This window comes from Rhamphochromis sp. 'chilingali' (genome assembly GCF_963969265.1).
Source record: "Rhamphochromis sp. 'chilingali' genome assembly, chromosome: 17".
Classification (NCBI taxonomy): domain Eukaryota; kingdom Metazoa; phylum Chordata; class Actinopteri; order Cichliformes; family Cichlidae; genus Rhamphochromis; species Rhamphochromis sp. 'chilingali'.
Window position 1 is genome coordinate 10,451,062 of NC_137944.1, and position 11,103 is coordinate 10,462,164.

Sequence of the window (11,103 nt, forward strand, 5' to 3'; positions counted from 1 at the left end):
GTGGAACCTCATACTGGAAGCATGGATTTTTTCAGCCTATGTGTCACTCTGCAGCTCATAATGTCAACCTTTTATATAAGTCTGTAAATACTGAAGCCTGAATTCAGTCCCAAATATACTGTGTATACAGTGTTGGGGAGTAACGGAATACATGTACAGGCATTACGTATTTAAAATACAAAATATGAGTAACTGTATTCCGTTACAGTTACCGTTTAAAAAGGTGGTATTCAGAATACAGTTACTTTGCTGAAATAAATGGATTACACGGCAGTCTTTTCTTTTTTCATATGTTAGGCTGTCCCCTCTCTATTTTTGGTAATTCCACGCATTTTAAAGGCTCTAATGCCTATGTCTCAATCTCGCGGTCCATGTCACCCCCACTTGCGGCCCGCATAATGACGTGATAATATTTTTTTTAATTATTGTTCAAAAAATTATTTAATATGAAGGCAACAGGCAGAGCCCTAAAGAATGTAGTCTCATGGGCAGTGTAGCCCAGTTGTAAGTAAGCTATTAAGACTCAACTCTATACTGTGTTCGTGTTTTCCTCCGAAACAATAAGTTCTGTTATCGCAGCCTTTCAACACCTCTCTCTGTCTCTTGCTGGCAAAGTTGACCCAGACAACAAAATAAAGCTAGTTTTCAGCTACGAGCCCGAAACAGAACCCGGCGTATTAGCCAGAGGTCCCTTTACTACGGTTCAGAGCCGCGGACCTGTTATATATATGCGCGGAATGGTTTTCTATACGCGATCTAATGACCTAATGTCCACCCTACTGTTACTCATTTTATATTACGATTTAAAAATCCAGTTTGTATTGCTATGGCGAGTAACCTTCAGTAATAGTAATAAATCACACAGCAATAGTACATTCATGTAGTTGTAAAAAGCATGATGATATATTAAGTAATCCAGTATTCAGAATACGTTACTCTCATTGAGTAACGTAACGGAATACGAAGTAACCTTCTCAACACTGTGTGTCTACAACCGAGAAGAATGCTTTGGCAAAACTGTTCACTGAATGGACAGATAGCATAGTAATCAGGCATGTTCAAATGTTTGTGTTTAACTCTATTACTGGTAACACAAAATCTGTAGTTTAATATACTACTGAGATGACAGCAGCTGAAACTTGGTCGAACCTGCGTTATTTAAAAGGACAGTGAAGCCACGCACACCAGCAAATCTACAACAGAATAACTAAACAGAAAAGAATCAAGCTGTTACAATGGCCCCAGTCAAAGTCCAAATCTTCAGACTGACTAAAATTATGAGGAATTATTTAATAGAGCTGTCCAAAAATAAATAATTGCAAACCTCAATGAACTGTGCCAAAACAATGATATGTGAGACTGATAAAGTCAGATAACTTCAAGTTAAAGGTGGCTCTCCAAGCTATTGTAGAACGTACTTTTTCACTGGACTACATTGAGTCCTGTGAAAACTTTCCTTTTCACATCAGTATAGTTATGCATTGGCTTGGGAGGCAGAGTAGGTGCTCAGAGGTTGTTTTTTAAGATTCCTTAGGAACCATGAAGTTTGGCTTAGCAACACTAACATGAGGACACGGCTAATCTGCCTCCATACAAATGTAACAAAGCTGCCAGCATTTGTAAATCCCACTCATTCACTTAATTTTCCATTTTTAAAAAATCTTAAAATTAACACTTGCTATTTTGCACAGGTATTGGATAATTTATTGACTAAATAGAGTGATTCTCCCCAGTTTAGTAGCCACATAATGAGCAAGAATTCACTCTTCCTAGCTGAGAAAGTTGTAATAAGTGTGATTTAGAAGTGACTTTGGGTGGATTTATTTTTATTTATTAAAGGCTGAATAAAAGAGGAAAAAGCCAGCTTGGCTATGTCTAAAGATAAAATAATCTAATCTATATAGCTATCTATTCTATCTCTCTATCAAGATAGATGTGTAAAAGTTACAAAATATAACTTTATATCAGCTGTCCATATATGTGAATTATACAGTCTTGGCTTATATTCTTCTCTCTCTAAAAGTCTGTTCTTATACAGCACACAAAATTTAATTTTGAAGAAAATATATTTCGTCTGAGACTATGTTTGTGCTGTTTCAAAAACACTTCGCAATGAACATATCTCTATTATTTAGTTTCTTTCTTTCAGGTTATTATTCGGATAATAATTATATACTGGATGGATTGGGACTGCTGGCCAAATAATATGAAATTAATTTAAAATAATGGTTTGATATAAGTGTTGAAGACTCTTTTCCTTGGCTGAACTCTTGAGAGGTTTCCAGAATGCACTCATCTTTTGAATTCTAGATTATGTGACTACAGTAAAACACGTTTCCTTCAAAATATAACAGAAAAGGAATTTTAGCTATACGGGAACTACATATATCAATCAGTCAATCAATACTTTATTTGTATAGCACATTTAAAAGACCAGAGGTACTCCAAAGTGCTTCTCAATAGTAAAATATGAAATAAAATGAATTACATATGGGTACAGATACATAGAGTGCAAATACATTTCCAGACAAAACATCTATCTATTATTGTAAATTATTAACTCGTTACATTTATGCATTTATGCATAATGCTATTTTAATTAACTTACTTATTTAAAAGTAAGTTATAACAGAATTAAATAAAGGGCAATAATTCAAGTGAGAGAGGCACAAAGTACTGACAAAAGAAAAGTATTCAGTAATTGAATCTCTGGAAGTCTGCACCCTAAAGAACCACAGTTGTAGTTGTATTCATCAAAATAACCAGTTGTACTCACTGAAATCAACATCTCCTAAATAAAGTGAAGAGCCTGTGGCTGCAGACCAAATCATACAGTGTTCTCCCAGACAATAAACACAATGGTCAAGTGAAAAGAGGATTACAAAGAGGCTGGGAGTCTGGATGACTTTAGGGGCCCAAAAATAGGACACATTCCTCTACTGCAAAGGGTGTGTGTGTATGTCAACAGGAATACATACCAAGCTCCTGCTGAGGGGGCCTAACTTTCCCCACACAGGAAGACAGCCCAAAAACAAAAGAACTAGGTGGTGTGAGCTGGCTTTGGAACAGGATGGAGGTGGATTGATTTCAGAACACAAAGGATTTTCTGAATTTTACTTTGAAGTTTTGATATAAGTACCTAGATATTTCACTGTGAAGTTAATGCGTAATTTTTTTGGCTTTGTCTGTTAGTAGTTTAGTGCAACACTGTCTCCTAAAAATAAAATGTATTTATCTTATATTATGTATAAGGCAAATTATATTATAATGTCTGTGAGGGGTATACAGTTTGAACGGTGTACAATTTCCTCATGGATACGGTCCAGTGATTTTATTTCATAGTTATTATTGTACATGTACCCTTACATTATTCTCATACCTATATGCTCAGGACAAAAATGCACTGATTATGACTTTAGGTAATATTATTTCCTGAAGCTAATAAGTCTAGGAACAGCAAAACTGGGAAAATTTGCAGTTGCAGGAACTGGTGCTGTATTTGCAATAACAGTAACAATAATAAAAAGTGCTCCATGTCCCAACTGTTTTAATGATGCCTAAATTCTACTTGCTAACCTTTAATTTTGTAGTGAAAAATCTCTCTATATAGAACATGAGTATAAATGTGTGCGTGAAAGATTTCAGTGTGGTTTTAGAGCTCAACACAGTTCTGAAATTGCCTGTTAAGGTGGCACATTAGGGTCTTTTAACAGCTTATGCTGGTTACCAGTCCATTTCAGCGCTCTGTACAAACCTCTGCACAGCTACCACAAAGACATTTCTTCTGCTGGCTGTGGCAAGTGCAGGTATTATTATTAAAAGGTGCTATGTGGAGGTTCTTGTGGTTGTATGAGTGTTGCCATTTTTACCTTCGCTGTTACCCGACAGCTTCATAGAAAAAAGGATCGTTTCAGGGCATACATCCATACATTCCATTTTTTGTAGATATCTTTAAATAGCGTCAGTAGTCATTTACTTTAAAAAGAATGTAAAAGGTGCTGAAAACAAAAACATATTGCAACTTTTCAAACATCTCTGCACTTTTGATGTTTTATTTATAAAGTCCACAAGGGGGTTGGCCCAAGGCATTAAAACTTTTAACCCTAGGCGTAGTAGCCTGTTCCATGTAGTTCATAAATGTAGCTCTTCTGACTATTCCTAATGCTATGTTTAGACTCCACAATAACAACATGGAAACAGGAAAATGAAATGTAAAATCAAAAAAGAAATCACCAACTGTATCATTGCATTATCAGTGCAATGTGTAAAGTAACTACATCCTTATTTTAGAACGCTTCTCAACAGCCAGCTAAATAGACTTATGTGGTTGCTTTAGCTTTCTTTAATTTACATACACACGACAGCCAGTATCATCCCAGCCATTGTTTGTTTACATTCCTGTTTTAGGTAGTCTTTAATGACACGTCATTAAAGATGACATCACATAGGTTGCCAATGACAACTGGCAGGCAAGCTACAACTGGTTGGTGACTAAAGTCAAGTCTTCCTTTAAGCTTGGCCAGGTCCATGAAAGAACGTGCCAGGGTGACCTTCTTGTGCAGTGCAGTGTGAACTTGTCATATGCCTACACTTAAAAACAAAGGAAGCAGAACCTTCACAGTCCTAGCTGAAAAGCCTACATGAAGTTTAGACTGACTTAGAGGAGTATTATACTTGGTTGTGCACAGGAAAACAGATAACTGCATAGACACCGCAGATAAGTAGTTAGTCCTTTTTTTGAAGTGTGCCTAAATGGCATACATAGTTAGTGTAGTCACAAGAAACTGGAAAGCATAGAGGACCCTCGCTAGTATGGTGGATCTGTTTTTGTTTTGTTTTTTAAAAACTGTCTAGATTAAGATGTTAGCGGTTTCAGAGCCTGGGTTTGGTTTATGCTACTGTGTCCATTAACGTATATCATATTGGCCATTGTTGTAGACTGGCAGTGTGACCAGGAAGCAGAGGGTTGGTTGCTTATGGAAAATACTACAGAATGTAAAGTGGCCATGGTAATGAAAAAACCAGAAGCATCATCAAAGGTTGCAAGAGAAAGCCACACAATGGGAAAGCAGCCCTAGCACCAGAGAGATGAAATGACTAAAGGTCTGTAAGCTTATCTACAAGCTACAAGTTACACAATGAAATTTAATAGTAATTTGTTGGAATTTACTCTAAATCCCCGTCCCTTTTGTAATAGCCCGTTTTAACATTTCCTTCTAGCAGTTTGCTCTTTGTCTGTTTTGTAATTGTAATTTTCAGCAGGTTAGTTTTTTTTCTGTTCTCCTATTCTATGAACAGCGCATTTATTTACTGTTTCTTTCCCCTGTAAACACTTAAAAAGTGCTCTATAATGAAACTTTATAGTGGACTTTACAGTACAGAACTATTCCGGGGTAATGCTGTAAAACACCTTGCTCAAATGATTTCCTCTACAGCTGTGGGGCTTTGCTTTGCCTACAGTTTTTACCGATGCGCTTTGCACAGAACTCTTCCAGTTAAGAGAGTATGGATCATTGCTAATAAAAGTATAAGTGTAATGAAAGCAGGCGGTAGTGAAATCACCCCGGGATCACAGCGGGGCTGAGCGGGTCTCTTCTGCTCTGGTGTATCCGTGGAAGTAGTTAGCGAACGTTTCTTTGCACAGTGATTAAGGGGGCGGACCAATAGCAACAAAGGAGACGGAGAGGAAGGTGGCTCCTCCTCTCCCTATCTCTCTCTCGCTCTCTCTGAGCTTTATAGATGTACATAATCCCTGAGATGACCCAGAAAACAAACTCCTCTGACTGCCGAGACATTGCAGAGTTCGCCGCAGGGCTGCATGTAGCCGGAGCATCAGCTGAAGGAACTACGCCGGCACTGATCCAACTTCTCAGCCGATTCCACAATAAAATATCGGGTAGGTGTCATCTATAGGTGCTATTTAAAACGGGTTGAAAGGCACCTCTTCGCCTTTGTCCTGTGGAGTATTTTCGTATTTCGCTACATAATTACACATAGAGAGACTGGTTGGATTCGGACGGAATCAATCATATTTCACCTTGCCACTTACTTTAACGGCATTATAGGTTTTCTGTTGCGGTCTTATCGCACCAAATGATAAAAAGAATCCGTAACGATGTGGATAAAAAAGAGGTTTCGTGCTTCTGTAATAATGACTATTACCCTCCCTCAGACTATCAAAGTGCCATTTGAATTACAATAACGATCAGTACATAAGCTCCACAGAGGGGATATAATTAGATATCACAAGAGCAGAATATTATAAGGATGGTTTAGGCTATTGAGGAAAGTCTCTTGTTTTATCAGCACTAAAAGGGTTGAATTGATACAAGCAGCCAGGGGCAAAGGCTGAGTTCATTCTAGGATGGTGGCATTTTAAAAACCTGAAACCTCTTTGTTTTTCCACACTCAAGCATTCTTTTCATGGTTTGCTCTAGACCTGTTTTCACAACCATCCCATTTAGAGGCAGCTCATGGAATAATGTCATCATTTTAACAAGCTAATTATGTTCACTGAGTCGGATCTGTTTGCCATGTAGGAAATCTTAATGTGCGATGTTTAGTAAGGACAGAGGTGTTGTGTGTTGAGGTTGAGGGGGGTGGTCTTGAAAAGCATTTCTCTGTGTCCTTTGGGCTGCAAGGGTATTGCTGCCCTCCCTTGTTAGTGTGAGACTGAGGGGTAATTCACTGATGGTGTAATTTTGGAGGCTTTGACTTTTCTTTTTTTTTTTCCACACAGGAAATTAAAGTGTTCAAATAGAGAAGCAGAAATCATAGAAGCTGAGGAAAAATAAGTTTTGAAACAATTATGTTTGGTTTTTTGTTTTGTTGTTTCAAGGGACTTGAATTAAGTGATGCAGTGTCACACCTTTGTTAAATCATAAGCCCATGAAAAGAGGCATGACAGTAAAATGGTCTCACCTGATCAGCTAAGATCAAGATATCCCAACTTGGTCACTGAATCGTAGTTTTTCCATCATCTGCAGTCAGTTTTTGTGTGTTTCTGTGCCTCTAACTGGTAACTGAGATTTCAGCTGTCTTAATTTATACATGCTAACATATAGATGTGTTTATAGGTGTTATTTGAAAAAAACTGTAGGGACCTACTTTTTAGGATCATGTTGGATATAGCTGCAGGCTTAAATTGTTATTTTGCTCTAAAAATATTTTTATAAACATGGGAATCATATGTGAATAGCTGGAGCTCCAGGAACATTTCATGTCTCTAAATTATTACATGCAATGGTGATACTACATGAGATAAAATAACATGGAAAATGCAAAAATGGAGGTTTAGATAAGATGCACAATTACTTAGATAAGCTGGTATAATACATACAGCATTCCAGATCTTCCACACAACTTTTGTTTGTAATGCAGGTTTTTAAAGTTTTTATGTCCAGCCCAAAATAAACCTGTTGGCAACACTTTTTGGTGAATTGTACCAAATACAATTGATTTTTTTTCCTTTGCCAAATATTAGATCATTGGAAGATGTTCAAACTGTTAAATTTAATTGAAAAGTGGCATGGATGAAAGTTAACAACTTTAGCATTAGCTATCTTGGCAATCAAAAAAAACCTGCTTGAGTTCTCCTTGAGTTATTTCTTATTTTGTTATTCTAGAAAGCCCTTAAAAAGCTGGTTTCTGACTTGTCGTTATGAATAAATAGGACTTTTGCAATATGTAAAGTGGGTTCTTGCCAGTTTAAACTGTACATATATTAAACTTGTCTACTTTATGCAATGGGTTCTATTTCAAATCTAATGGTATATTGTGCTGGTTGTTATTGGTTTTGTAGGGCGACATGGCTGAACACATGATGATGCCCATGAACCATGGCTTCAGGATGGGCATGAATGGGCCACCACAGCACAACTGCCAGCGCAGTCTGCCCAATGGCCAGGTAATGCACTATGGCAGGAACCCTCAGAGCAATATGGAAGCTGCCATGAGACAGAGACCGGGTATGGTGGGACCTGGAGGGATGGTCCCTGTGAATGGAGCTCCCATGGCCAACCACCACCACCACCAAATGATGTCTGGTAACATGATGTACAATGGCCAGTGTCCACAGCAACAGCAACAGCACCACCACTTGCACTCTCAGCAGCAGCAGCAGCAGCAGCAGCAGCAGCAGCAGCAGGGAGGACACCCACAGCAGTACCTCCCTGGGAATCTCACTTCGCAGCAGCTCATGGCCAGCATGCACCTGCAAAAACTCAACACTCAGTATCACGGACACCCGCTGAGCTCAACTAATGGTCACCATCTGCCGAATGGTCCACAGTACCGGATGGGCCCGGCCCAGCTTTCCAGCATGCAACACATTAGTGGGCCTTTGGGGCTGAATGGTATGGACATGGATCTGATCGATGAGGAGGTTCTGACTTCACTGGTACTGGAATTTGGTTTAGATCGCATTCAGGAGCTTCCTGAGCTCTTCCTGGGACAGAATGAGTTTGACTTCATATCAGACTTTGTGTGCAAACAGCAGCCGAGCACAGTGAGCTGTTGAGGAATTTAGTTGAAAAGTGTTTGGTTTGTTTAGATTCAACAGCCCAAAGAATGACTGAATGGCCACAGTAGCACAGCGAGAGGAGACAATCCCCCTGGTCTGTTTGGGTATTTCTGTATCTGTGTATATGACAGTGTCTGGTACAACTTCACCATGACATGCCTGTGAGTTGTTAAAGAACTGTAATGGGCAAAAACGCAGAAAAAACACCAGGTTTCTCTGCTTTGAGACGGTGCCAGCAAGATCCGCTGCCTTTGGCCAAAATGGGGCATCCTGATGCAGCGGGCTCCGTCTGTACCCATCTGGCCCACAGCACATGTGCCTACAGTGCCAAGGCTTTTGGACAATTGTAAATTTAACAAACACAATGAGAAAAGCTGACCTAAAAGACTGTCATTCTGGGTCCACCAGATTTGGTTTAATCTTTTAAAGTGTTTTATCTCTGATGACAATTTTAACTAGTAGCAGACTATAGATCATACAAATTTATAAAAAGGTAGTTCTCTGAATTTGCTTATATGAGGAAGTAAGGATTTTTGTGTGCATATTGAAGGCTGGCTCTTCAAAACTGACTTTCTTCAAAAGATGACATTTCCTTGAAGAGCAGGGAAATGAAGTTGTGCATCATTCCAGAGTGGCACATTTTAGTTTCTTTTGTGGGTAAAATGTGCTACATTGATTATTTCATTATTTCAGTCATTTAACTGACTGACTAGGTGAAATCTGCATTGCATCTGTTTCCTGCTAAGTAACTATGATTGAAACATTGGCAAAGTAGCACATTTCCTTGAGTCTTGGCTTTAACAAAGCTTTTATTTGTGCATCAAAGTCTCACCACTCCATGTCTGACATTCATATATGTGTTACAAGACAGGTTACTGCTGTATGGAACTGCAAGAACAGATGCACGGTGAATGCCCTCTTAGCATCTCAAAAACTGCATAATTATGGCCTATTTAAAATGTTAAGGAAAGTTAGGCCCACAACAAAATCAGTTACTGGTGGCATAGCTAATGCTTACATTTGTTTTCCAAAACAGGATTTTTAAAAAATGCATTTGATTGCAGTCTTTGTGTGCTTAGTGTGTACGTTTGTGGAATAAGGTATTTAAATCCCACCGAAGGGCATCCTCATCCCAAAAGTCATCGGTTGGTAAACCGATCAGGAGACTGCGCAGAGAGAGGGAATGATAGAGAGAGAGATTTTGGCCTGTGGACACAATGCGTGGACACAGCACTCTGTGCAGCACTTAGTTTAATCATTATTTAAATCTGTCACTACCTGTGGCATTGATTTCATTAGACTGGAAGAGCAAACAAGTAGCAAAGCTGATGTTTTTTGCCATAAATGAGCTTGTTCTGCTGTGTTTCTACTGACAGGATTTGAATTACATGTTCTCACATGCTTGTCTTTACTGAGATCAGCTTGTGCATTCTCTAGTGACTCAGTAATTATAAAATGGACATATATGATGACTTTTTCTAAAAGTAATTAGGTTTTTGGTCAAGGGTGAAGCCTTTCCACAGCAGGTTGGATGCGTGATAACTTTCTGTGCTCTTTGTGGAACTGTCAGAAGAGCCAGGGCGACACTGTGTTAATCTGTTCCAACACACCTGTGCTGCGATTCCTGCGTCTCACTGGAGATCTGCCATCTTGAAGCTCTTGAGTCCAACAATGGGCATTGAAATGCTGTTGTAAAGACAGAATAAGTGCCAGCACTCTGCTTCACTTTCTCCCTGCCAGAATTGCAGACACACTCACAACCTCATAGTTAAGGTGGAAATTCTTCTGGCCTTAGCAAGACAGTGGCCTCTGATTACCGCTGTATCAACAAGCGCAGCCTTTTTGTGTATTGTATCTTTGTACTGTAGACTAGAGCTGAAGCTGATCTAGATACATTTAAGGTACTTTCAAAAAATGTTTAAAAAAGCATTGTCAGAAATAAATGTAAGTCAGTGGTTGATTTTGATGTATTGACAAGAGATTATATCCTACTTTTTTTGTTTATTTGTTTTGTTTAGCGAAAAAGTGTGTAGATGTTTTTGGGTGCAGGGCCTGAAGCTTTAAGACCAAGTGGACTGCATGTGTTGAAGGATGCAAGAGGAATGCCACTGCTTTCTTACAAAGCAGCTGAGAATGTACAGCACAGTACTTTGTGGGAGCTTGTCTTACAATGGTAGATAAACATGTGAGATTGTAATCCTTATTCCAAATTACACACCATTAATTTGGGTGACAACCCACCCGCCTACCCTCCCCCACACATTCTCCTCATCCTCCTCCTTTCCCACTTCCACAAAGCTTTTGTAATGTTATTGATTATATTTGAAGAAAATGTATTTATTTTCAAATAAAATATTTATTTAAAGTGCTGTTTTTAATTGTATGTCAGTGATTTCTTAAACCACTCTTAAAAGGAGCCAAACATGTAACTTGTCATAAAGATACAGCACTGTTGATATATACCGAGAGCCTTGAGAGATGCTCTTTATTTGCCTGATCTTTTTTTATTGGTTCTCAAGACTTCCACACCCACAATAAGCAATGAGCAAACAGAAGAGCAAAGTACAAGTTACATATCCTAA

General features: G+C 38.7%; 1 pseudogene across 1 annotated transcript; it reads left to right on the plus strand.

The window, feature by feature from the left end:
* The first annotated feature begins 5,724 nt into the window (after positions 1 to 5,724).
* On the plus strand, positions 5,725 to 10,894 carry LOC308384056 (cbp/p300-interacting transactivator 3-like; annotated as a pseudogene). The gene is made up of 2 exons (XR_013974712.1): positions 5,725 to 5,896; positions 7,802 to 10,894. The product of XR_013974712.1 is annotated as a cbp/p300-interacting transactivator 3-like (transcript).
* Positions 10,895 to 11,103: the final 209 nt, after the last annotated feature.